General features: G+C 48.0%; 1 protein-coding gene across 1 annotated transcript in view; it reads left to right on the plus strand.

Annotated features, from left to right (window-relative positions):
* LOC138164870 (protein wntless homolog) overlaps positions 1 to 26,560 on the plus strand; it is a 129,300-nt gene that overhangs the window by 742 nt on the left and 101,998 nt on the right. The window lies entirely within an intron of this gene.

The following is a 26,560-nucleotide window of genomic DNA, read 5'->3' on the forward strand; positions in this document are numbered from 1 at the left end:
TCCCTCCGCGCTCCCGGGATCTCCTTCTGTGCCCCCCCGCCCCGGGATCGCCTTCTGGTGCCCCCCATCTCCTTCTGTGCCCCCGTGGTTGCCCCGCGCCCCGTGGCTCTGCATCCGCGCCCCCAGAATCTCCTGCCGTGGCCCCGCGTTCCCTCCGCGCTCCGTGGTTCTCCCTCTGCGCCCGGGTCTCCCTGTCTCGGTCCGTCCGTCTCCGGGCTCCGGCCCCTTCTCGCCTCTTGCCTTCACTCTTGTTTGGCTCCTAGTTACAGTATCACTGGCTCGCTTCTATGATCTAATTAGTCTGCCCATTGTGGCTAAGAAAGCCCAGCTCCATGGGGCTCCGTGGGGCACATTTCAGTCTAGTGCCTAAGAGAAAGGCAGGGGAAGAAAAGTTTTGGCCTAGTTTCAGTATCTACTTGAAAGAAAGAAGAGGAAAGGGGGGGGGGGGGGCGCCCGGAATCCTAAGCATGGCGACGGGGATCGGCCGGGGAAGCGCTCGCCTACAAACTTGATTTCTTTTTCTTTCTGCTCGCCTCTCCTTTCGCCCTCCAGTTACCCCCCTCACCGAGGCCCGCCCCCCACCCCCACTTTCCTCTGGCTCCCAGAGGGCGACGTAATCCACTTTGTTAAGCGCCCCCGAGCCTGGAAGATCGGTGGCAGGCGAGAGCCTCCCTTATCGAGGGAGGAGGGAGGGGACTGACTGCAGGCAGGGGTGCAGACCGAGTGTCAGGGTGTGCTCCGAGGAGGGGGTACGGGTTTGTGCTGGCCGTGGCCCCCTCCCCCAGCTCTCTAGGCCTGGGGCTGGCCCCTGCGGGGCAAGTTTGAGCAGTCACAGCTGGAGGAAGGGGTAGAGAGCGGACGTGGGGGGGAGACTATGTCCTAAAGGGGGTACACTTGCTCCCCTTGACTTCCAGCAAGTCTTCCCTTGCCCGCGATTCCCAGATGTAAGCGTGGCCCCGCTCCCGGAGCTGGGATTGTGGCTCTGCTCCAGCTGGGGGCAGCTGACAGCGCCCCCCGCGGCGTTTGCCTCCTGCTCTGCTGGGGGGCCAGCTGGGAGATTTGCGCCGTGAGATCCTCTCTTCGCTCCGGCCCCAGCGCGGGGACTCCTGGAAGCGAAACCAGGCTAGCTGTCCGGGCTTCCTTCCGGGTGCGAGCTGGGCTGGGCCTGGCCGCCCCCTCCCGGCCCCGGTGGGTGCCCCGCCACGCAAACCCCCTTCCCCCGCAGCCGGCGGGCATCCCCGGGACCGAGTCCTCCCCAAACTTGGCGGCGGGCGGGGGCCGGGCGGGGCGCTGCTTCCCGCTTGTTTGCTGAAAGTTTGGCCAGCTGCGGGGCTCCCGGCGCCTCTTCCGAAGGGAAGCGCTGGGGGAGGGGAGGGGAGCGGGTTTGTAAACTCTCGGTCCCTGGGCGGCAGCCAGGGTGCTCACTGGATCCTAGCTCTAATGCTGCAAGTCACCTCAGAGACCATCGGCTCCAACTCCCTTCTTTTTGCAGCTGTGGAAACTGAGGCTTAGGGAGGGGAAAAGATCTACCTACCCAAGGGACACACGCAGCTATTTAAGGGGCAGAACTGAGATTCGAACCCAGGGCCTCCGACTCCGGAGCCTGGGATTTTCTGTATCCAGCTGCTTCCTGGACTCGGGAAGGTCTACGAGTCTCTCCCGGCACTATGAAGCTGGGTTTGGTGCAAGCTAATTAGGAGTCTGTCTGGTCCTGCAAACCGCTGCTACATCCGAGCAAATTGTTGGAACAAAGGAGGGGAGGAGGGGGCTGGGGGCTGGGACGCGGAACGCGCCTCGGCCCAGCTGAAGCTACGGAGCCCTCGCTCCGCGCTGTCCAAAGCTTTGCCGGTGCCTTTGGACGCAGATGCCGGGCTTTCAGCCCCACGGCACGCTGCAGCCTCCCCCTTGGCAGCGGGCAAGGCTTCCTTCCTCCGGTGCTTTTCCTCGGTTTGCATTCTTCCAGGCAAGCCTCGGGCTGCAGCCGCCGCCACTGGCAGCTTAGCTTTCTCCCTCCTTGCCTCCCTCTTGGAGGCCACTAGCCGTGATTATGCGCCGGTTACAATTATAAGCCTCTTGTCTCCCTTGATGAGCAGTTGCACTGAGAAGCCATCCGATCTTTGTGTGATTTCAGTGGCAGACCGTAATTAAAATTGCTTACACCTTGTGAGCTTGGAATGAAATTGGCCTGTTATCCCTGTCTGACCTTCATCCTGTTTGAGGTTTCTGCATAAGCAGGGGGAACGGATTGTATGGAGTTGTGTGTGTGTGTGTGTGTGTGTGTGCGTGCGTGCGTGTGCGTGTGTGTGTGTGTGTGTGTGTGTGTGTGTGTGTGTGTGTGTGTGTGTGTGCTTCTGAAAGCTGATCTCCTCCACTCCTGGAGCCATTATCAACTGTTGCGGGTTTACCGAGAGGTGGGGGGTGGCAGAGAAGGGTGAGCACTGTCCCCCTTGGCCACATACAGGGTGAAGGTCAGAGCAGGAGACCAAGCGAGAGAGGGAGCGGGGCACTGTAAGAAGCATTTGAGAGAGAGGAAATGTAGTGCTTGGAAACAGGAGAGCCCTGGGCTCTGCCGGGCCTCGATCTCCCTGAGGAAGCCGCTTCTCCCTTCCCAGGCTGGCTTTTCTGTAGCAGTTCCCCGTTGTCTACATTGTACTTGGGGAAACACTTTTTAAAACTGTCAGCTCTTTGGAATACCTAAACGTGTGCAGCCTTTTTTTAAGTTTGCAAAGCACTTGAAATACCTTCTCATTTGAACCTTTTGAAATCCCTGTAAGGTCAGTGCAATGCTTACCTCTGCTTTACAGAGGAAGGAAACTGAGGCAGAGATATGTTCAGTGGCACCGAGAGTCACACAGCTTGCAGGTTTCTGAGGCTTTGAATTCAAGTCCAAGACCTGATTCCAAGTCTACTGAAATAGCTTTCCTTGCCAGCTATTTATGTTCAAGGAGGGAAGAACTTCTTTTTTCCAGTGTTCACAGCGATGCTTTCGTCATAAGGCAGAGTTTCCAGGCACTTGAGGTCAGTTATCCCCTTTCCTAGCTAGAACGGGTCCTCAGAAATGATCCGGTCCAACCCTTTCATTTTCTAGAAAAGGAAACTGGCCTTGCTTGGGTAAATGACTTGCAATGTCCAGAAGGCTGTCCCAGTCCAGTGCCCCAGGGCCTTCCTCTTACTAGAGGATTTTGCCATTTTTTTTCCTCCTTCCCTTTACCCTCTTTCTCCACCTTCATTGGTGCTCTTGGAATAGGGCTGGCCCTAGAGCCAGGAAGACCTGAAATCCTGGCTGAATGAATGTGGCTAAATGTGGCTTAACCTCCCAGTGCTCTTCGGCAGCTCTAAAGAATTCAAAATTGCAGAGAAAGTGTTGTCCCGCATTAGAAAAGGCATTTTCTCCTCCAGGAGTTCCCGAAGTAAAGGAAAGCCCAAGGCTAGGCCTTCTCTCTATCCATTTTGGAGAGAGGGCAAATGTGGTGGATGTTAGGAAGACTGCTTTGGATCCAGTAGGACCTTGGGGCAAGTCATACCTAACACATCCTGGGAGTCTCCCCCAAGGCACGTTACAACTCCTCTCCCAGAGCTCTGGGCACCTGGCTCTAGACAAGCTTCCCAGAAGCAGCCTGCCAGAGCTAGTGGAGGACTTTTCCTCATCCAGGGACTTCCCCATGCTAATGAAGTCATGAGGCCTATCCCAATCCCTCTTGACATTCTTGAATTTATTTTGTATTTACTTTCTTGTCCGTCTGTTCCCCTTCTCCATTCGATTGTGAGCTTGCTGAGGGTAGTGACAGTTTCATTCTTTTGTTTTCCCCATTCTCTGTGCCTAGCCCAGAAGTGCTGGGTTTGTAAACAAAGGACCTGGTTTGGATTTAGAGCTGTGCTATTCATTACTTGTGTAACCTTGGGAGGCCCCTTAGGGTCTCTGGGCCTCAGTTTCCTTTTGTGTAAGATAAGGGGGTTGGACCACACTACTTCTCTGGCCTTTTGCAGCTAGAATTGCCCCAGTTCGCTGCAGATTCAAATCCAGTTTGACTCCACAGCCAATACCAGGACTCTATTGCCTGTTAAGGATGTTGTAAAACTTAGCCCTGTCTTCTTTAGGCATCAGACTACACGTTCACTGAGGATCCTCCCATTCACCCCAGGGGTCCCTGCCCATTATGCTGAACCGAAGTCCCACAGTGACCCAGTTCTACTAATCTGTCCCTCATTGGGTAAGCATGTTGGCCTCCAGAATGCCCACCTGAGAAGGCTGCTGATATGCCCTCAGGGCTTTCCAGCTCCCTTGAAGTCTGAGGAGATTGTTGATGGGGCCTTCCACTTGGAATCCAGGGACCTCATCTTTAACTTGCCTAAAGTTCAGCTTATTCTGAGCTTCTAGAGTTTAAGCCTTTGCAGGTATTAAGGGGGGATGGGGAAAAAAGAAACAAAGTCAAGTCTCCAGGCTTGTCCCCCCTGTGGGCATCAACTCCCCCTTACTACAATCTAGAATTTCCTTTGAAGTCAGTGGGATTCCTGTATGTGAGAGGGGAGAGACACACAGGCACAACAGGGGTTTGTAATTAGACAGGATTGGAGGTGGGGTGAGATTATAATCACTCACGTACAGAAGGCCTACAAATGCCACAGGGAGCATGCCTACTTCTAAAATAGCTACCTGCCTTATGACCTGGCCATTTGACCTCTGCCCTCTGGGCTTGGAAATCTGGAGGGCCTTGGTAAACTGGAATCCTGCCTCTGATTGCAGCTGCGCCACTCTGGGCAAATCTCTATTTCCCTGAGACCCAGTTGCCTTATCTGTGTGATAGCTAGGGTGTCTGTGTGTTTCATTATCAAATGAAATGTCACTTAAACTGCCTTATAATATATCAATGTCAATTATTAAATGAAGGGGAAATTGAAAGGCAAAGCAGGAAGCATTATGTGATAAAGACAAAGAAAATGCACTGGCCCAGAAATCAGGAGATGGAGCTGCTGGTGCGAGCTTGATATGTAACCTTAGGCAAGTCATTTCTGAACCTCAAGGGTCTTCATACATCGAATCATGAGATAGAAATTCTAAGGCCCTTCCCTATCCCCAAAGTCCATATTATTCCTTCTGGTCTCTTCCAGTACTTTGGGGATAAGTGGTTTCTTGTCCAGTTTTGTTACTTATTGATTTCTCTTAGACCTAACAATCCCTTCTCTGGTTTTTAGTGGATGTCTCCTAGTTTTAATTGAGAGTTTTTTTTCTTGAGTTTATGTTTCCCTTATCTGTATCCATCTCTTTTTGGAAGCCAATTGAATGATATCCTTATGTTTTTGTGGATAGGAATCTTATTTTTTTCCCCTGTGGTTATAACTGACATCAATATAGGGATTTCTTGGTTTGGGTGACTCTCATAGGTGAGTTCTCAATTCAATAAACATTTATTAAGTGCCTACCATGTGGAAGCTATTGTGCTAAGAGGCTTTAGGGACACATACAAAAAGATCCAAAAGACAGTCCCTGCCCTCAAGGAGCTTACAATCCAACAAATGTACACAAAATTAGCTATATACAGGACAAATAGGAAATAAAAGAGTGAGTTATCAGACCTCCAAGGTACTTCCAGCCCATCTCCATACTATGGCACAAGAACAATATTTCCCCTGCCTTTCCAACTCTGTTTAATTTGTTTTCCCCCATTAGAATGAAGGTCCTTGAGGGGGGCAGGGTCCCTTTCCTTTGTCTTCATGCTCTCTCCTGGGACCTACCATATTAGACATTTAATAATTGCTTGTGGGTTCCTAGCAACTCCTACAATAAAACTGCTTTTCGCTCGAGGTGCCAAAGACTAGATGACTTGCTAAGGTCTCTTCTCAGTCATAGTGGTTCCATGACCCCTTTGTTTCCTATGGGATTCTGCATTCTACTTCAAAGGGCTTTCAACCTCCACTAATCCATTTACTCCTAAAAACAGTGGGATGAAGTGGGCTGGCCAGGTATGGCCCTCATTGTGGAGCAGGAGTCACGGAGATCCAGAGAAATGAAGGTCACATGGCTCCAAGTGGCAGAAAGCTAGACTTGGCACCTTTACCACCTTCTCAGTGTAGTCTTGTCTCCATGGCACCAGACCCTAAAAAATTATAAGATGTCAGAGACCACCTAACTATGGCTGTTAAAGGGAGGCCTCAAAAAATGGAGAAGTCCCATTAATAATGGTCAAACCCATCTGGTCAGCTGACGTGCGTTGCTTAGGCACCTACTGGATTTAAGTGAATTGAGTTTAAAACTGCACTAAGACTTTTGAGACATCTTGTGTGTGATTATTTGAGGAGGGAGAAGTTATGACTAACCAGGGAAATCAGCACTTCCTGTAGGAGGTAGCATATGAGCCAAGCAGTAGACACCAGGGGTCCCCATGATTGCCTACCTCTGTGATAATAGTTATAATTCCCTTTTCTGGGCCTCAGTTTCCTCTTCTGTAAAATGAGGGAATTGATCTAGATCAGGGTTTCTTGGTCTAGAGTCCATGAATCTCCAAAGGCTTTTGGATAGATTTCAGGGGATCTGTGAACTTGAATGGGGGAAAACATACCCCTTTATTTTCTTTAACCTCTGATGAAATTTTCCACCTTCTTCATTTATGAGTGTAGGAATGACCTTTAAATTCTGAACAAGTGTCCCTAGGCTTCACCAGTCTGGCAAAGGGGTCCATGACCCATGAAGAGGTTAAAGACTGTTGGACTGAAGGAGCATTAATACATGAATATCGCTTACTGATAATTAAATACTTTGAGCCCTACTGTGGGCCACAGCTAGCCTTGTTACCTGGGAAAGGTCACTGAAACTCTTGGAGCCTGAATTTGTTCATCTATAAAATGGGCATAGTACTTTCCCTACTTACCCTCAGGGGGATAGTGGTGAAAATCAAATGAGAGCCTATGTGTGAAAATGCTTTGTAAGGTGCTGTTAAAAGCCAACTCCTTAATTAATGAAGTTTGCAGCTGGGGAGGGGAAGAGTCAGGGACTGTCACTGACAAGTGTAACCTGATCCCAGGGTCACATAGCCCAAGCACTCCTGGTGACTAACATCTGGGCCTCAGGATGAAGAAATAGAACCTCTGGTTTCCAGATGTCAGAGAATTATTGACTTTTACAGCACAAAGAGACTTTAGGGAATATCTAGAGATATTTAGGGAATATTTAGGGATTATCTAGTCTAAATACCCAATTTAAAAAATGTATTGATGACTTTTGTTGTTATATCATCTTTAATTTCTAATTATATTTCCGTCTCCCTCCCTTCCTCATTCCAGTGGTCCCCTAGGAGCATAGATTTTTAAACATAGGGAAGGGAGGAAAGAAACAAGCATTTATTAAGTGGCAAGTATGAGCAAGACATGGGCACAGCAACCCTGGGAGATGTATGCTATTCTGATCCCCATTTTACAATGAGGAAACTGAGGCAGATGGTGGTTAAGTGACTTAGCCAAGGTCATACAACTAGTAAGTGTCTAGGACTGGATTTGAACTTCAGTCTTTCTGACTCTAGGCCTGGCACTCTATCCACTTCAGCATCTTGGCTGCTAGGTGGATCCATCATTCCTTTCAATGCGCATCTGACATTCAGTATTCTACACCTCTTGTCCCCCACCTGCCAACAGGGAAGGGAGCTTCATCAGATCATAGATTTTGAGCTAATAGGAGTCCAGTGCCTTCATTTCACAGTTCCCAGGGCAGTGAAGTGATATCCTTGTCCAGCATCTCTGAGATAGTAAATTGGCTTAGCCGGGATTTGCATCTGGATCCTTGGCTGGGTTGGGAGTCATGCCTGGAAAGGTCTGCTCTCTTTGGGGCTGACCTTCCTGGGTGTGAATTATTTTCTAGCAGAGTCTCTTTGTCCGTTGATGTAGTCTTGGGGAAGGAGCCCTGTTTCCCTGATCATGCAGACCAAGGGAGTCCAGGTTTTAAAGCAGCTTTTAAATAGCTGTCTTATATCTGACATCTACTGTGTATGCCGAGCACTTTTCCTAGAGCAGGCCCTGCTGGTCCTTGTTTAAGGGGAAGGCCCAGATGTCAGCCATAGTTAACCTTTGTTGTCCAGGTCTTCCTTAGACTGCTGGATTGGGGTCTGTAAGGAAGAAGGAAGTGCTGGAGAAGCCTGATCAGCTCTCCTTGGTCCAGGACTGAACCTGGTCTGGCTTAATTCAGAGCAGAAGCATCATGTACTCCTCCCCCCAAGTAACCTCTTGGAGATCACCTCTATTTTACAGGTAAGGAAACAGAGCCAGAAAGAGAAGTAATTTGGCCCAGATTACACAGACAGACCATGAACTCAGAACCTCTGACTCCAAATTCTATGCATTTTCCATCTGTTAAGCTGAGAATGGGAGAGCTCTCAATTCTCCTCTACCACCTTGTTGACATATACCACCTACCTGCCAGTGTGACTCATCCTGACTTAGCATAGATACCCTTAGCTGCCCCCCCTCAAGTGTCTGCCATACTTTTTTTTTTGTTTTTGGTGAATCTATTTTGTGTGTATGTGTGTGTGCAGGTGTGTATGTATGTGCATGTGTATAAGTATATACGTGTGTGCGCGTGTGCGTGTGTGTGTGTGTGTGTGTGTGTGTGTGTTTTCCCCCCAGCAGCCTGTTATTTTTATTCAGGCAGGTTTTTCCCTGTTAACTCTGCCCAGTTTGGGAATCCAGGGGGATTCCTGAACACCATCAATTAATTTGGTTTCTTTTGAAATTGGGCTGGGGGTACCCTTCCCCTCTGTGTTGGGGAACTCGCTCTCTATGAAGGAAGGAGCATTCCTGGACTGCCTTGAACGTTGTCAATTTCCCTTGTGTGATATTTTTAAAAAGTGATGGGGTCTGTGATTTCATTGTTGGAGGAGCCCAGGATGAGGCCTTGCTTTGTCACCTGTTAGCCTTAGAAAGTTTCCTGGGACATCATAGAGGAAGCCGTTGGTTCAGGGGTGTATAGCCAGCCTGTCAGAGGTAGGATTTTAACCTAGGCCCTCTCTGTACCCACAGTGCTAGACTATCTCGTCTCCTCTCTGAGAAGTCCTTAAAGTGGCTTCCAAAATTGCTTTAAAACCCCTCAGTTCTTTTCACAAATCTCTGAGGAAGAAAAACAAAAACCCTCCTTTAACTGAGCTTGGATTTTCTTAGTAAAAAAATTAAGAATGCTAACACTGAGTTGGGCAGAGCAGTAAAGCCATATTGGACTTGACCGTGCTGATTTCCATGCTGGGCTTCAGGGAGGATCTGCCACCCCTTCCATTTGGGGCTTAGATTTCCATTTTTTAAAGCAAGTTCTCTTTATATTGCTTTTGTTCCCACTAGAGGCAAGGGCAGTTTCTTAGAAATGAATGGAGGGTGCATTTGACTTTGAAGTTTTCAAAAGTCTGCCTGAAAGGGAGTTGTGGGGCCAAGCTTGCCATCCCCCTTCTCTACTCCCCAGACGCAGAGCCCAGGCCCAGGCCCAGGGTTTTCATTTAACTGTTTCTGGAGATCTCCTGGCAGTGGAAATCTTGATAATCACAATCAACAGCCCTTGGTTGACTTTTATGTTATCCTTGAATATTTGGGAAGCATTTTACACAAGTCATTTCCTGGGGTCCTCAGGGCCAAGCTATGAGTTCAGTGTCTTCATTTCCTAACTGTTTTACAGGTGGGGAAACAGAGAGATCTTTCCAGAGTCAGGGGGTGACTGAGGAATGACTAGAAGCCGGGCCTTAGCCTCCCCGGGGCAGGCTCTCTGGCCCCTATGCCACAATGGCTCTCCTGGGTACAGGAAACCCAGCTTGGATTTCCTCCTTCCAGGTTTCCTAAAATCCTCATGTTTGAGATGGGAGGGAGACCTTAGAGACCATTTTGTGTAATCCCTCTCAAGGTCCAAGTGACCAGAGATTATAGAAAGAGCCTCCCAGACCATCCTGTCTAACCTCCTCATTTTACAGATGAGGAAAATGGGGCCTCAACTATCAGTAATCAATCAGTCAACATTTATTAATCACCTTCTATGTGCCAGGCCCTGTGCTAAGCACTGAGGATATAAAGGGGCAAAAGACATTCCCTGCCTTCAAGGAGCTCCCAGTCTAATGGGATGCCAACAAATGCCCCATACCCCAAAAAGTTATGTGTAAGATAGACAGGAAATAATTAAAGATGGAGGGCACTGGAATGAAGATGGATTGAGGAGGGCTTTCTGTAGAAAGTGGGATGTTAGTTGGGGAGCAATGAGTTTAGTAGAAAGCAGATGTGTGTGTGCGTGCGTGCATCAGTATTGATATAGATAGACACCATACATAAATATACATACAATTAGAAGATGAATTGTGTGCTAGTTTGTGGAGGGATGGAACTAGCAGTCGTGTGATTAGATAGGGCTCCATGTCAGAGGTGACGTGAAACAGGAGATGGTAGAGGCAGAGGTGAGGAGGATAGACCAACCCTTCTAGGCATGGGAGAGAGCCAGGGCCACGTGGGATTCGGAGCTAGGTGGGGGAGTGTTGGGAGCCCCTGGGACTGGATTGTGTGGGGACAGAAATACTGTGTAAGAAGACTGGATAGACAGAAAGGGCCTGGTTGTTGAAGAGATTTACGTGTAGACTTGTTCCATTTGACACAGAAGGTAGAGCCAGGAGGCTTACTTAAACTTTGTCTGGAAACACTTCCTTATTAGATGTGTCCCACAGTGGAATGGGCCACGCCAGGGAGAGGGGCAGTTCCCCCTCCCTGGAGATTTTCCAGCCGTGGTAGATTACAATGGGGACTCCTTTTATGGCCATGCACATTTCTTCTTGCCCTAAAGTTCTGTGATTCTAGAAACCAGAGGTTAAATATTTAAACATTAGATTTTCCTTGCCTTCCCTCTGGCTGACCAGACATAGCTGTTTGTCCCAAACTGCCTTTCTTGTATCAGGGCCTTAGCACGGCTCCTGGTATATAGTAAACCCCCAATAAATGTTTGGCTTCTGATTGACTTTATCAGCACAAATGCTGCACCCCCTCTCCTCCCCCCCCCCCCAGTTATCCCAGTGGATGCCATAATCATTCCAACCCAATTATCTTCCTAGATAGAAATGTCTAAGTGCCTTCCCTGCTTCCTAAGAAGAAGGGCTGAGTCTGGGGATTGAAGGTTTGGGGAAGAAGGGGAGTGGAGGCGCAGCTAACTGGAGGTCCGGGGTAAACATAATCGATGCTGAATTATTGGGCAGTGAGAAGAGCAGGTGCAGGGGTCACTGCCCTCCTCGGCTGTCAGGGCCAGCTGGGGACCCTTCCAATGCAGCAATCATAAAAGCTTTAACAAATAGCAACCCCAAACACGTATGAAGTTTCTGGTGGTGACAAGGACCTGCCAGGTGCTGGGGATAACAGCAACGCGATGAAATAGTCCTTACCTTCAGGGAGCTTTCTTCCAGGTTTGCTTGGTATCGTTTGTCTTCCCAGTAGCAGGGAGGCCAGGGCTGCACAGGGAACAGTTGAACACTAGAGTTGAAACCAAGGGACCTGAGTGCGAATCCTAATCTTCATTTTTTTCATCTCTGAAACCAAGGGAGTTGATCTCAGTGGCCTCTGAGGTCCCTTCCCAGGATCTAGAAGCTCCCAGTGGAGAACTTCCAGCGAGCATGCCAGTGCCTGAAGCTAAGGGTTTTACTCATTTCACTTTCTTTTAATCTGGATTAATTACAATAATAGCCAGCAGGCATAGAGCACTCCATTTTATAAAATAAGGAAACTGCTTTGCATGGTTCCTGAGGTGTTATAGGTGATCAGTAAATATTTGATTGATTAATTGAGGCAGATCGAGGTGAAGTGACTTGTGCAGGGTCACACAGCTAGCGAGGCAGGATTGAGACTTTCTGCCAGACTCTCAGCTTCTGAGTTTTCTTTTATCATTTCGTGCGGAATCATCCTGTGCCCTTGTGACCACACACACCAGTTTGCTTGGCTCTTCCTCAGCTGGGGGGACCCACTTTGTTTCCAGTTCTTTTATACTACAAAGAAAGGCCTTTGCGTCTTTCAAGGACAGTTGACATTGAGGTGGGAGAAGGGAAGGCCCTTGTCTAAAATGAATGTGACCCAGCTCTTTGGGCAAAGGCCTTGAGGGACGCTGTGGTAGCAGCAGCTTTTTCCCCACAGGCTCCAGACAGGTTAATATAAGCTTTGCAGTGACCCGGCAGTAACCAGCAATACAGGCCATGATCGGTGCATGTCTGGCTCTCCTGCCCCAGAAAGGAAGCTCACAGTTTTGGAATTTTTTTATTTTTTTGCTTTTTTTTGGGAGGGCAATTGGGGTTAAGTGACTTGCCCAAAGTCACGGGCTAGTTTTTGTGTTAAGTGTCTGAGGCCAGATTTGAACACAGGTCCTCCTGACTCCAGGGCCTGTTCTCTATTCACTGTGCCACCTAGCCACCCCACAATTTTGGAATATTTTTGAAGGCCAGCCCTGCATCCTCTGTATGTGATGGGGGCAGGCCATTGCAAGTTGGGATTCTTTGCATTCCTAGCACCTAGCATGGGGAGGCCTTTATCAAGGCTGACGGATTGATGGATGGATTGATTGAGATCTGGGAGTTCCCTTGAAGGGCAGCTAATTCCACAGGGAAACAAAGCCAGAGAGGAAAGGAAGGCCTTGCCCTAGGCTTTGCAGGTGGCACAGATGTGGCATTTAGCTTCTCTGACTCCAAATGCCACGTGCCCCTGGGATTTCTGTGGGGTCACAGTCAGCAGGACAGATGGAGAGCTGGAGAGGGCATGTGGTCCACCCCCATCACTGGGTGGCACAGAGACGCTGCGTGGCCTACCCTGGGGACACCGGGCTTGGGTTAGAGTTCCATCTCAGGTACATGCTGGCTCTGTGACCCCTGCCCTAGCAAGTCAGTCAGCCCTCTGTGCCTTACTTTCCTCATTGATGAAATGAGGGAGGTTGGACTGATGGCTTCTAAGATTCCTTCTGTCCTTTGAAAGTATGATCTTAAGAGGGAAGGGAAGGGAAGATGCATTGCTGAAGAAGCTAGTGTGTGCTAGGCACTGGGCTAAGCCCTTTACAGATATCTCAGTTGGTCCCAAGAGGGCTCAGAAGCATATTGGTAAGAGCAGGATGGGGCAGAGAACAGGACAGCCAAAGCCGGAAGTCTGTGTTTCCCTTTTGCACCCACATATGCACCCCCAGGCACACCCACGCCGAGTTGTTCCATGTTCCCAACCTGGCAGCCCTCACATACAGATTTCTGTCATTTTGAAAAGTTCATTCTGCACTCTGGCAGAGCACACCCATAGGGAAGGATTCCTGTGGCCCTCAGTCTTGGCAGAGGCCCTGGGAGCTTGTGGAAAAGGCCCAAGACATGCAAAGGTTGTGTCTGCTTGTTTCAAAGCCCCTTGATTCTTCCCCCACTGGTGGCCCACCAGGCAACAGCCAGGAAGCCAAGATTCCCAGACAGACTTCCCTGCTGGAGTGGCTTGGGGAGAGTGGAGATATTGAAGGCCCAGGCTGACCAAAGGCAATTGCTTCTTCTAACTTTCCTTTGATGAGAGGGTTAATGTGAAAGGCCTGCTATCTGGGTCATGGAAAAGGGGAGCCTGGTGCTTTGTTCAACTGGAAATCACAGAAAGCTTTTTTCTGTCCGCTCCTCTCCCCAATAAACCTCACAAGGAACCTGAGGGAGCCTCGGCTGACTAGATCCCCCAGCTCTTCATGTTTTACCCAAATCTAGACTGACCCTGGCCCTTCCACTCTGGGGCTTTCTTTTCTTTAACTATACTCATCCTGTGATTTCCTTAGCATATTCGTTTCCTGGTGAGGCACTCCCCTGATGCAGACAGCCACCTAAGCCACAATTGAAAGTCTTAGAGACTTGGGGGGAACATGGAGAGGTTAAGAGCCTTGTTTCTGGTCACATAATTAGTATGTGTCAGAGGACAGACTTGAACCCAGGACCTTACTGTGTGCTGCAGTGCTGTTCACATGTCTAGGCTAACTGGGAAATACCCAAGGTACTTTTCAGATAGGCTCCCAAAGCTCCTTAGTTCTTGTAAAACTCTGAGGACTTAAACAAACAAAAGCTTTTGTCTTCATTCACCAGGGTAAGCCCATTTAGTGGAGCTAGGTCCTGATTAGTGCAAAAAAAATGGATTCCATGGTCACATGGGTTTGAGTCCTTGCCCTTCGAGGCTATGATCACGGAAAATACAGGAATTGTTCTACGGAAAGAGGTGGTGACCTCACATTTGGCCAGTCTGGACCCATGGAGCTACCCTTGCTGGCAGGGAAGGGTCACCTGGATGTGAGATGTCAGCTCTCTGGGCCTCAGTTTCCTCATCTGTAAAATGCAGGAGCGTGGCAGAAATGTTAGCTGAGGTGACTTGGACATTCTGTGAAATATACCCCCATTTGAACTTAAGAAAAGCCTCGTGAGGGGGCAGTAAGGATTGCAGATAGCTTGTTAAGGTTGACTAGGGCTTTTTTCTCCCTGAAGGCCATAAGACAGTTAGGAGAGAGTTCATATCTTTGCTTCATTGTTGAAGAGAGAGCCTCAGAGGGTCCAGGGGTCCTGCCCAAGGTATTACACACCTAGAAAGTGGAGGGGCTTGGGAATCAAGCCCACAGCTTCTGATCCCTAGTCCCAGGGGCTTCTTCCTAGCCTCGGTTACCCCCTAAAATCTTTTTCACATTGCACATGGGAGGAAGCAGTCCCCATGTCATCCAGTAAAGCTCCCTGCCTTCCACTCCACCCTGACTCCTACTAGGCGGAGGGGTTATATATATTTAAGTTTGGGCTAGCTCAGGGATTTCTTTGGTGTGGGGCACTTCCTCTGATGATCCAGGTGGGAGTTGCCCAAGAGATGCCAAGGAAGAATAGTGATAATAATCATTAATAACAGCTGACTTAGAATACTTTAAGGGGCAGACCCAGGAGAGGAAGATGGTCTGTATGGGGAAACGAGCAGAGATTCTGAGTCAGGAAACCTGAATGTGAATCCTAATTCTGTCCCTTCATGTCTGTGTGGCCAGGCAAGCCATTGGACTTCCCTCTGCCTCAGTTTCCTTATTTATAAGATGGCCTAAGATCCCTTCTGAAGAGGCACCTCTGATCCCAAGGCAGACGTTCACTTGTTTGATCCTCTCAACCATCTCCATTTTGGGGAGGGACCTAGACCTTTCCTTATCTTCCTCCTGGCTTTTCTTTAAACTCTCTGCATGTGACCCCTGCTACTCAGCTGCCTTCTCACCTGGGAACTTTCCTCAAATGTCCTCTGCAGCCATCTCACCTTGGTGACACTTCCCCCCTCCCCCCCCACTTCCATTCTGAAGAAGGTCTCAGGCTCCCCCAGCTGTTATTCCCTTGACAGGTCTGCATCTGAATCTTTGGACCTCAACCAATTCTCCTCCCCCCTCTACTTCTTTCTCTCTTTCTCTCTCTCTCTGTCCCTCCCTCCCTCCCTCTCCCTTTCCCTTTTCCTCTCCCCCTCCACCCTCCTCTCCTGTTCTCCCCTTCTTCCCTTTCAGCTGCTTTTGTGTGTTATCTGCCCCCTTTGAGGACCAGGTCTTGTTCCTTCTGCTGGTATTCATATTTCTAGGGCTTAGAGTATAGTTTGTCTGGCTCATAGTAAGTGTTTACTAAATGTTTATTGCCTTGCCTTATTTGACAAATGAGGAAACTGAGACTCAGCTCCTGTATCATTTGGTGAGGGTCATGGAACAAAGCTAACCGCAGACTTGCTTTGGGTTTTCCAAGGAAATTCTCTTCTTTTGAAGGTTAAAACAAAAGGCCTGGTGCATTCCAAAAAAGAAAAACCAGATATACTACCAAAGACGGCCTCTGAACCGGGTCTGGAGCAAGAGCCAGCACTCTGGAGTCAGAGGAATCCTGCATTTGTTGCTTGGTATCTGTGTGATCTTGGGGAAAGCATCTCCTTGGGCCTCAGTTTCCTTCTCTGTAAAATGGGAGTGATTGTTATCGTTATTAACAATGACCCTGTGAGGAAAGAGGAATGTTGGTATACCCTTTATAAATGTAAAGGCGCTGAGTTGTGCCTTGCCTGGGTGCATGGTTTGTCTTTGGGTGAAAGACAAAAAAAGCCTTCAAAGTCCTCCTCGAAGGGGTTTGGCAGGAGAGACAGTCGGGAGGTCTCTGATGGGAGCTCAGGAGAGGGCAACCATTGCTGAGAGGAAGGGTAAAGTCCAGGTCACCTGGGTGGGGGGAAGCAGCAGATCAGGGATACGGACAGGGACGAAGCGGGCCATGTCAAGCTGCTGCCATCTTGCCTCCTAACATGTAGGTACTGGGGAGAAAGTAATGGCATTCATTCTGACATTCCTAAGGTTCTTACAGCGCTGTTAACTCTTCTATATCTTCTTTTAAAGCTAATAATAACTCTAATTCCCTGCCCCCCCCTTTGTGTACTTAATTCCTCTGTGAATTTTGTGAAGGGATACACCTAGCTAATCTCTGGTGGGGTGACATAATTATACACATTCAGGCTATTTGGGTGTGGGTTTCAAAATACACCATGGAATAAGAAATAGGATTCCTTCCTGACTTGGAGGGTGTGGTGCCTTCCCTTCCTCATGCTTAAGGGAATATTGTAATTTAAAATGGATTTCTCTCTCTCTCTCACTACCTCTCTTTCTGTCTCTCCTCCCTCCTTCCTTCCTTTCTCTCTCGCTCTCTCTCCCTCCTTCTTTCTTTCTTCTTCTCTTCCCTTCTTTCCTTTCTCCCTCCTTCCTTTCCCCCTTCTTCTGTCCTCTCTGCTTCTTTTTTTCCTCCCTCCCTCCCTTCTCTCTCTTTCTCTCCTCACCCCTCCCCATTGCATTGAAATGATTGTAACCAAAAGTGTCTGGTGTATTTTCAAGGAGCAAGAAGCAGGTGAGCTCCTCAGCCCGGCCTGGTCCCACTGAGGAAGGGGGAGCCTCACCGGCAGGAAGGACTAGTTAGCTGGTGTTCTTGTTGCCGTATTTGCTGTCTGAAGAGTACTGCTTTCTGAACTCTCCCTGCTTTCTCCAGGGCTGGGTGGCCTCAAGGAGCACAGGAATGCCTCAGAAGAAGAAAGTTCATGTCCTCACATTCCAGCCTTGCCAGACTCTGCTCAGCTAGTCATGGCATGTGAGAAATAGGTCCTGGGTTTGCATGCCTGGGCGGAGGAAGGGGCGTGGGGGCCCTGGGATGGGCGATGTCTGGCTCTCCTGTGCAGAAACTTGGAAATGCCTTCTTGTCACATTTAAAACCACCTGTGATGAATTCCAGAGAAGAGTCTCTCCGGATGGGAGTTGGGGAATTGAGACAGCTCGGCCATGTGGTGGTAGGGGTGAGAGTGTAGCACTGAGTGTTTGAACAGCCAATGCCATATCCTCTGTGGACCTCCCTGTTCTTACCTGCTGAAAGAAAGAGCTGGCCTCACTGATCTCCCAGGGTCCTCGTTGCTGCAATCCCTGTAGCTGGTGCAGCATGTGGAGGGCCATCCTAAGAAAGAGGCGACATCCCATCAGCTACAATCCTGCTGGCCCTTGGACAAGGTGGGGGAAGAGGATGGTCTGCGATTGCAGGGCACCATCCCTGGGGAACATTGGTGAACAGCTGTATCTAGAGAGCAGTGTGACCTGGGGTATCACACCTAGGGCTGCAGGAGGATTGTAATGGGAATGCAAATTTGAAGATCTTCCCTGCCCCTAGGCTAAAGTGCACCCAGAGCCTGGGGTGGGAGGCTTGTTTTTCAGTAGATACTTTTTGATTGGCCAGTGGGTCCAGTAGGTTGTTACATTCTCTGAGCCAGGAGCAAGCTATATAAACCCTGATTTGAGGCTTTGCTTTGGGGCTCACTTTGAGAAGTGTTCTGTGATTTGATCAGATGAGACTCTGGGAAGCTGTTGTTGAGAGCCCCCCCGGCTTTGAAAAACCCAGATGTTGATTTGGTATGGATGTAATGGTTGGACAGTTTGGAAACTTGTCTACTTGATCTGTTTCTCTGTCTTGATAATTCTGTCTGTATATTCTGAAGTTCAGGGTGCTGACCTTTTTCCCCTGAACTAGGTAAAGGATACATATTTGACTGATTAAAGTAAGCTTGTTAACCCATTTTGAGTTGCTTTCCTTTAACAAAGCAGATCTAAGAACCCGTGTTGGCAGCCACCCTGGGGACGCTGGGGTGCTTGCTGATACAAAGACTGAGGGGGATCTTCTGCCTTCTGGTCACCCTGCCCTTGGCCCGTGTCAATCGACTTGTGCATTTAAGGTTCCACACCAGGCCCATAGTTCTTGACATAAAAGGACAGTATGTTGTAGTGGCTGTGTGACCTTGGGCAAGGTGGTTCCCCTGCTCTGGGCTCTGAACAAAGCTGGGGCTCTTTTGCCTGGCTCCCCTGGTAGATGTGAGCTTGAGAAAAGGTTGCGGCCTTCTTATCCCCAGCACTTAGGCTGGCAGACAGTAAGTAGTTAATACATGTTTATTGATGGAATTGCACTGACTACGCGCCACTCCCCCCTTTTCTTTGTCACGAATTAGGTAGAATATAAGCTTCCTGAGGACAAAGGTGATTTCATTTTTGTCTTCATATCCCAGATGAGGAAACTGAGGCCGAGAGTGACACCCCATCCCCCCACCCTGACACATTCTCTGTACCAGCCTGTACTTCCTGTTGGATGTCCAGGATATTTCCCACCTCCACACCTTGGTCCTGGCTCTGTCTTTGCCTGGAGTGTTCTCCCTCCATCTGGCCCCTCCTCACCTGTACTTGCTTCAGTTTTTACTTTGGGGGCTTCCTCCTATAGAAAAGCTCTTTCCACAGCAGTCCAAGTGAAGAAGATGAGACATGGAAAATAATATATTTTTCAAAAAACCTGCCCTCCTCCCAAATCACTTGCTGTATATAGTGTCTTCTGTCTGTATGGTTTGTTCTTATGGGATAGATGTTCTCTCAGGGCAGTAGCAAAGACCCATCACTGGAAGGACCTCAAAGTCTAGTCCAGTCCTGAAATTTTACAAATGAGGAAACTGAGTCCAAGGAAGTTAAGTGACTAGTCCAAGTCCACAGGTTCTAAGGCATCCTGGATGGGATTCAAACTCAACTCCTCAGACTCCAGAATGAGTAATCTTTCTCCTGTATCATACTGCCTCCTGCAAAGACTTTTTGTTTATCTTGTGCCTGGAACCAAGTAATCATTAGTAAGTATTTGTTGATTAGAATGAACACTGCTAGGTGTCGCAGTGAGTAAAGCACCGCCCCGTAAGGTCAGGAGGACCTGAGTTTGGTTCCAGCCTCAGACACTTAATACTCACACAAAAATAAAACTAGCTGTGTAACCTTGGGCAAGTTATTTAACCCCAATTGCCCTCCAAAAAGGTAAAAAAAAAAAAAGAATGAACACTGAAAGGACTGAAATTTAAGATTCCTGCCCTGCTCCACCCCCCAAAAAAAGACCAAGCTCATGAGACAATATATTTGGACATACTAAAGATAATAGGATGAAAATGTTTATTTTAAACTAAAGTGAGAATATCTGCCTTCACTTAGTTGTATTTAAAGTGCATTTGCACAGATAGGAAAATTATAGTAAAATAAGAAAACCCTACAAATTCTTGTCTTCCTTGCTGCAATGGACACTCTTAGCTGGGAGCCTGAGTGACTTTAGGTCAGTCATTTCTTCTCAGATCCATATACCATCTTTTCTTCTTCTCTCCCCTGCCCTTTTTCTGCAGGGGGAGGACATTTACCTTTTCTTATCTCCCTGGACTATTGCATCATTTAATCAAATCCTTCTGAGAGTGTGCTTGGAACTCTTAGAAAACTGGCACTTTGTAAATCAGTGTGGTGGGGTTTCAGGGCTCAAGATAAAATTCCTGGCCTGCAATGAATTTACTGACTCGGAGAGATCAGATTTTTAACCAATGGCTTGGGGTGATTTTTTTTCCCTTCCCTTAACAAAATCAAGATGGATATGATTTGGTTCTTTAGCTGGTGTGGCTAATCAGAATGTCCTGTTCCACTTGGATGTTGCCTTAACTTTTTTTTAGAGGTTAGTTGGAAGTTGAGACACATGAGAAGTGTGTTGGGCAGCATCTCTCTGCCTCTTGTATCCCCCCTGGTCAGTGAATTCCTCCTCTGAGGAGATCTGCCTTACACTGACTAGTGGGGTCCTAACATAACCTTGCCTTCTCATCCATTCTCATCTTTCTTACTTTACCAAGGACTAAGCCACATGCCGGAGGTGCTGTCCAGTGGTAAGCCTTCTGATGTTCCTCAGGCAGCAACAAGGCCACGGAACTGCCAGGCCCCACTCCTTGCCCTTCCACCCCATTGTCTGGCCCACAATGCCATTATTTGCGCTGCTTTGTGCTTGGAGAACCCATCATCTTTAGGTCATGTTTAACATCCTAGATCTAGAACTAGAAATAAGTGTGGGCTGGAGTCAGCTGATTGTGAAATTTTCAGTATAAATATTTACACATTAGTAATCCACAAAGACTACAGATCAGGACTTGATTTATTGTTTTATTGATTGTCTAGACTTGGGAGCATGGTAGAGAAAATGTAAATGCTGTCCATTAAACTTAACTGTGGCCTGCTTAGAATTTTTTTTTTTTCCAGAGAACTAAATATCAGTATACCACTAACTGGAAGGGACTTTCCCGGTGATCAGGTCCAACCCCTTCTTTGTAGACACGAGAGAACCTAGACCCAGAGAAATGAGGTGAATTACCAGAGTTTATTCAACTGCAACGTGAACCTTTGGCTTTCTATCAGGCACTTTCCACGATATAATTTTGCCTTGGCAAAATAGCTCTCATGCCCCTTTGTGTCACCTACAGCTTGGGACACTGCCACTGGCAGCCACATACTGTTATTACAAGAGTATTGGTTCCCACAGAGTTTTAGCAGAGTGGACAGAAAGGAAGACAGTTGGGTCTATATCTCAGAGGTCAACTGATTGAACACACCTTCTGCTAGAGGAAAGCAGTGTGCTACAAGGGAAAGAACAGAATCTGTTCATGGAACAGCTGACTGGGTTCTTCTGCTGACACACACTCACCTGTGACCTTAAGATAACCCTCAGTTTCTCCATCTGCACAAGATGGGGTTGGAAGAGAAAGCTTCTGAGATTTCCAGCTCCCAGTCTCTGCTCTGCTATAGATTAGACCTTGCTATAGATTTCAAAGCCATTATCTCTTAGGCAGGGGCCTTTGCAAGTTACTGTAGCCCACTCTGGGTCACCCTCCACTCAGGGGTCAGTCATCTCCAACCACAGATCTGACCATGTCCCTTCCTCCCTCCTCCCCCCCATCTGCCACTCTCCAGTGGCTTCCTATCACCTCCTATCAAATAGAAAATCCCATTTGGTCTTCAAAGCTCTTTAAGTACCCATCTCCCTCTTCCAAACTTCCTCCCTCACCCAACGTGTCCTCTAAAATCCAGTGACACTGACTTGGCTGATTCTCAGATACTCCATCCCCAACTCTGGACATCTTCCTGGCTGTCCCCCATGACTGGAGCTTTCTCTCTCCTTTTCTCTGTCCCTTGGCTTAACTCTGGTTTTCTTCAAAGTCCCAACCTTTTACCAAAATCCTTTCCCACCCCCCCTCAGAGCTAATGCCTTTCCTCTGCTGACAAACCCCCATTTACCCCGAGATAGCTTGTTTGTATAGTCACACATTAGAGTGGGAGCTCCTTGAGGGCAGGCACTGTCTTTTGTGTGTCTTTGTAACCCCACCTTTTAACACTGTGCTTTGATACTCACCGAATGTCTATTGACTGACAAAAGATTCCTGAGGTGATCCTCAACTTCTGTGCTTTTCGGAGGGGGCGGGGAGAGTTATGGTTTTTTAAAAAATTTTGTTAATTGTGTCCAAAAACAGTTGATTTCTTTGATAGCCCTGTTTTCTTTTTCCACTTAAAAACCACATTGTGAAGAGGGATCCATGAGCTCCCCCTGACTGACTGCCAAAGGAGGTCGTGACCCCTCCCCCATTTAAGGACCCCCAAACTAGCCTGAGGAACAGTCAGCCAGGTGAGGAGGGGTGTCTGTCCAGCTTAGAGGGACCTGTCAGAGCCTGTGGTTTGCTTGCACCTGCAAAACCCCAGGGCCATCTTTATGCTATGATGAGAATCAAAAGGTTTTTAAATGTATATCCAAGGTAGTTATTTTTGTTTAAATCTTTCTGGAATATTTCTGATCATGTATAATTTAACAGAATGCTTTCATCTGCAATAAGGAAAGCCTGGGTTTGAATTCTGCTGTAGGTCACATATTAGCTGTGTGACTTTGGATAAATCACCTCTAAAATTCTAGAGCCTGTTTCCTCATTTGTGAAATAAGAGAGTGACCTCGAGGCCCTGGTAGGTTTTGAGTTTCCTTCCCATCAGGCTCCACTGGCATGCACGAGAGGACACAAATGCCACCCCTGCTAATTACTTCTTATTTATCTCCATGCTTCCCATATATTTGTTTGCATGTTTTATCTCTCAATAGAGTGTAAGTTCCTTGAAGGCAGGACCTATCTTTGGCCTCTTTTTGCATCCCTAGAGCTCAGCACATACCCAGCACTTAATAAATGTTTATTGATTCCTGTCAAGCTTAAAGTAGGGTTCCTTAATTTGATGTCTATGGACTTTTAAAATTATATAGAGAGATATAGATAGATGGGTAGATACAGATAACTGTATTCTCACACAAATGGATCCTTTGTAGTCTTATGAATTATTATTCCCCAAAAGGGTCCATAGACATTCCCAGACTCCTAAAGGGGTGCGTGACACAGGAAAGTTGAAGGACCCACTCCCCTTACAACCCACACTGTCCATGTCCCATGACTCTCCTTTCCAGCCTTTCCTTCCCTCTCTCTGTTTTCCCTTGGCACTCTCCTTGCATTCCCACACTCCAAACTTTCACTCTGCAGCTGACTCCCAAATCCCTGGTGCTCTGTTGTGCAGGTACCGTGTTTCCCCGATAATAAGACCTATCCCGAAAATAAGCCCTCCCCTTACTGTGTAAGATTCCTCTAAAATAAGCCCCCGAAAATAAGCCCTATTGAGATTGCTACTGTAGTGAAGGTGATCCCCTGCACTACATGCACGCCACGCTCCGAGCTGCATCCAATCAGAGCTGCAGCAGTGAGCGCGTCATCCTGTTCTTCCCCAGTGATTTGCTTATTGAATAAAGGTACATTTTTTTGTTCACATTTACCTGTTTATTAAAATTGCTGTCAATGTTCATTAAAATAAGCCCTCCCCTGAAAATAAGCCCTCTGGTGTTTTTCTGTCCAAAAAATTAATAAGACAGTGTCTTATTATCGGGGAAACATGGGTAGTAATTTGCAAACCTTTTAACCTCTTGGAAGCCTCAGTTTCCTTATCTGTTAAATGGGGATCATAATGACCATAGCACCAACTTCCCAGCATGGGGATCAATTGGGAGAATGGCAGCCAAGCACTCTGGAGACTTGAACGTGCTATATAAATGTCGGCTGCAGTGAGTGTTATTATGACTTGTGAGATACCATCGTCAGAAATTAATACCTGCAGCCCAAACCTCTCTTGGCAGCCTCCAAAGGCTGACAGGCCACGTACTGTTGGCACCACTGGCTCCTTATTTTACCTTCTTGCTGTCCCTGGCCTCCCATCCACAGGGACTCCCCTCCCACTTTGATCTCTGAGGCTCCCTTCTTCTGTGCTGAAATTATCTTGTATATGCACATGGTATCTCCCTCTAGACTGTAAGTGCCTGGAAGGTCAGGCCTCTTTGTACCCCAGGGGCTTAGCCAGGCTCCTAAATGCTTGTTGATTGATGGTGTGCACCACACCCTAGCTGGCTGCCTATCCTCTTTCTCCCAGCCCAGGTCCTTTTCCTCTCCACCTCTCCAGGGAACCTTCCCTTGGTTCTCCCAGTTGCTAGTACTTTCTCTATTGACCCCATCCACCCCACTCCTAAGATGTGGGAATGAGGATTCCTGGAGAAAAGCCTGACTCCGCTTTTCCTTTGTTTCCTTGTTTTTAGCAAGGAGTGCTTTCCATTCACTTCAGCCAGAATGCCCATAGTAAGTGCTTCAGAGGAACTCACTCTGTCTTTTTCTCCCTTGGTTTTCTCATCCCATAAAATGACCGGATAGCCACTAAAGTCCCTTTCAGAGTTATCACCTGTGAGTAGATGAGTCTGGACAGGATGGAAGGGTCAGAGGTTTAGAGGGCAGGGCATATCTGGTCCCATACCCTCCCTCACTTTTCAAATGGGGAGACTTAAGTCTGGTGAAGGGACTGGACTTGACCAAGGGGACACAGGTTGTAGTATCACAGATTTAGAGTCAAGTTGGACCTTAGAAGCTGACTAGACCCCTCCTTTCCCACTTTTTAAAAAACAATTTTACCCCCCCCCCTTTTTTAGGCAATCAGGGTTAAGTGACTTGTACAAGGTCACAAAGATAGTAAGTGTCTGAAGGTAGATTGAATTTGGGTCCTCCTGACTTGAGGGCCAGTGCCTTATCCACTGTGCCACCTAGCTGCCCTCCAGTTTGTTTGTTTTTTTAAAGAAATGAGGGATCCATAGAAATAAAGACTTGTTCCAAATGACCCATGTGACAAGTGGCAAAGCTGAAGATGCTTCGGACGTTCGTTTGGAGGGTCTCTCCTCTGGTGGAAGGGAGCTGTGTTGGGAGTGAGTGGGAGGGTTGGTTTTGTCAACTTTAAATGTATGCCAGGAAAGCCCTGGTGTGTGCCCCCATCCTCTGGAAGGGGAGAGTGAGGTCCCACATTCTACTTAGATGCCTAAACTCCCTAGAAGCCATGTGAAGCATCTGCCCAGATTAACTGGGACTGGTTTAGCCAAAGGGAGATGTGGGACTCTGCCTGTGGGAGGAGAGAAGGTGGTGCCCACAGAAAGAGGCAGCTCGGGCTCTCAGCCCACGCCGTGTTCCATTGGTGCATCTAGGGCCAGGAGGTCCATTCCCTCAAACCCAGGAATGAATGGCAGGTGGTCTGTCCATCGATTTTATTCCAAAAGGGTTGCCCAAAGCACAGAGAGGGTCAGTAGCCAGGAGCTGTCCAGGCAGGTCTCCAACCTGGCTCTTTCTGCTGACTCCTCAAGGGCAGGGCTTGTTGGGTCTTTGTCTCTGAGTCTCCAGAACCTAAAACAGGACCTGGCACATAGTAAGTGCTTAGTATGTGCATATTAGGTGTCTTGGTTGATTCCCTGCCTCCTGGTCCCACTTGTCTTTTATACTTAACACCTGCCCCATTGCCACCATTAAAACCAACAACAGTTAGAAGAAAGGAATGCAAGAAACCTTTGTGAAGCACCTACTATGTGCCGGGCCTTGAGCTGAGAACTTGATGGGAATTGAACTTCATGACAGCCCTGGGAGATGGGTGCTCTTGTGACCCCAATTTTACAGCTGCAGGCACTGAGGTGAACAGGCTATGTGACCTGCCCAGTGTCTGAGGCAGGATTTAAACTCAGTCCTTCTGACCCCAGGCCAAGTGCTCTCTCAACCGTGCCACCTGGTTGTCTCCAACAAGGACAATCAGTAGTGTGCAGAGTGGAAGCTTTGTGAGGGTCCATTTGATCAAAAGCCTTGGGGCAGCTAGGTGGCTGTAATATAATGCCATGGAAAGGCAACTTCCCAAGGTTCAGAATACCAGCATAGGGGCTCTCCATTTTATTCAGTGACAAACCAAGAACAGAGAAGATCAAAACATGACATCATTCAAAATACAGCATTTACTAAGGGTGATTAAATAATCTCCAAGTACTACCCCACCCCAGGACCTTCCAATCATTCAATCAATTACAAAGTCCCTGTTCTAAATACTACTCCACCCCAAGGCTGTACCTTCATTTAGTCCACCTCAAGGCCCCTCTTCTCAAATGGAGATTAGTTTCCAAACATAAGTAAAATACGTCATTTGTTCAATCACAGAGCACAAAAAGGTCAAAATTTCCCCACCCCTGGATCACAATTGAATCTACCCCAGAGTTACATCAAGTTTAAGCACAGCACTTAATACCCAAATGGAGGTCTTTTCTTCATCTTGACAAGAGGCAAGTTCTCAGCAATCTTAGTTCCTGGGGAGACAAGGCTTAGCAAGGCCACAAGATACATTGCCAGTCCCTTCATTAATTCATCCTCCGTCTGTAGAACAGTCCTAGAACCCCTGAAAACATTAGCAAAACCCTCTCCCAGGATTTCTGTAAACATACAACAAGAAAATCCTTCTTCAGGGCTTCTGAACCAACAGAAATGTTCCCAGACCCCTGCAACAACAGCACTGCCCTTCACCAGTGGACAGCATTCACTCTCTGTCTGCAGGACAGTCTCAGGGCTTCTTAACCAAAAGCCAGGTTCCAGGACTTCTTCAACAGGACTGTCTTTCACCAGTGGGCAAATCTGGCAAAACAACATCAAAACAGACAGACAAAGTACCAGCAAAACAGCCATGTCTCCTCAGGCCTTGGCAGCTCAGGGAGCAGGTCTCAAAAGTCCAGGGCAATTCAAAGTGGCCCCCAGCAATTCTATCAGTCACTCTCTGCCTCCACGAGGTGCTGCTTCCAAAAAGTTCTTCTGCCTCTCTCTTGTCTCTCCAAATCTAAGTCACCAGCTC

The sequence above is a fragment of the Petaurus breviceps genome, unplaced genomic scaffold (assembly GCF_028583685.1).
Source record: "Petaurus breviceps papuanus isolate PSGF00001 unplaced genomic scaffold, PetGlider_PUasm1.0 207, whole genome shotgun sequence".
Classification (NCBI taxonomy): Eukaryota; Metazoa; Chordata; class Mammalia; order Diprotodontia; family Petauridae; genus Petaurus; species Petaurus breviceps.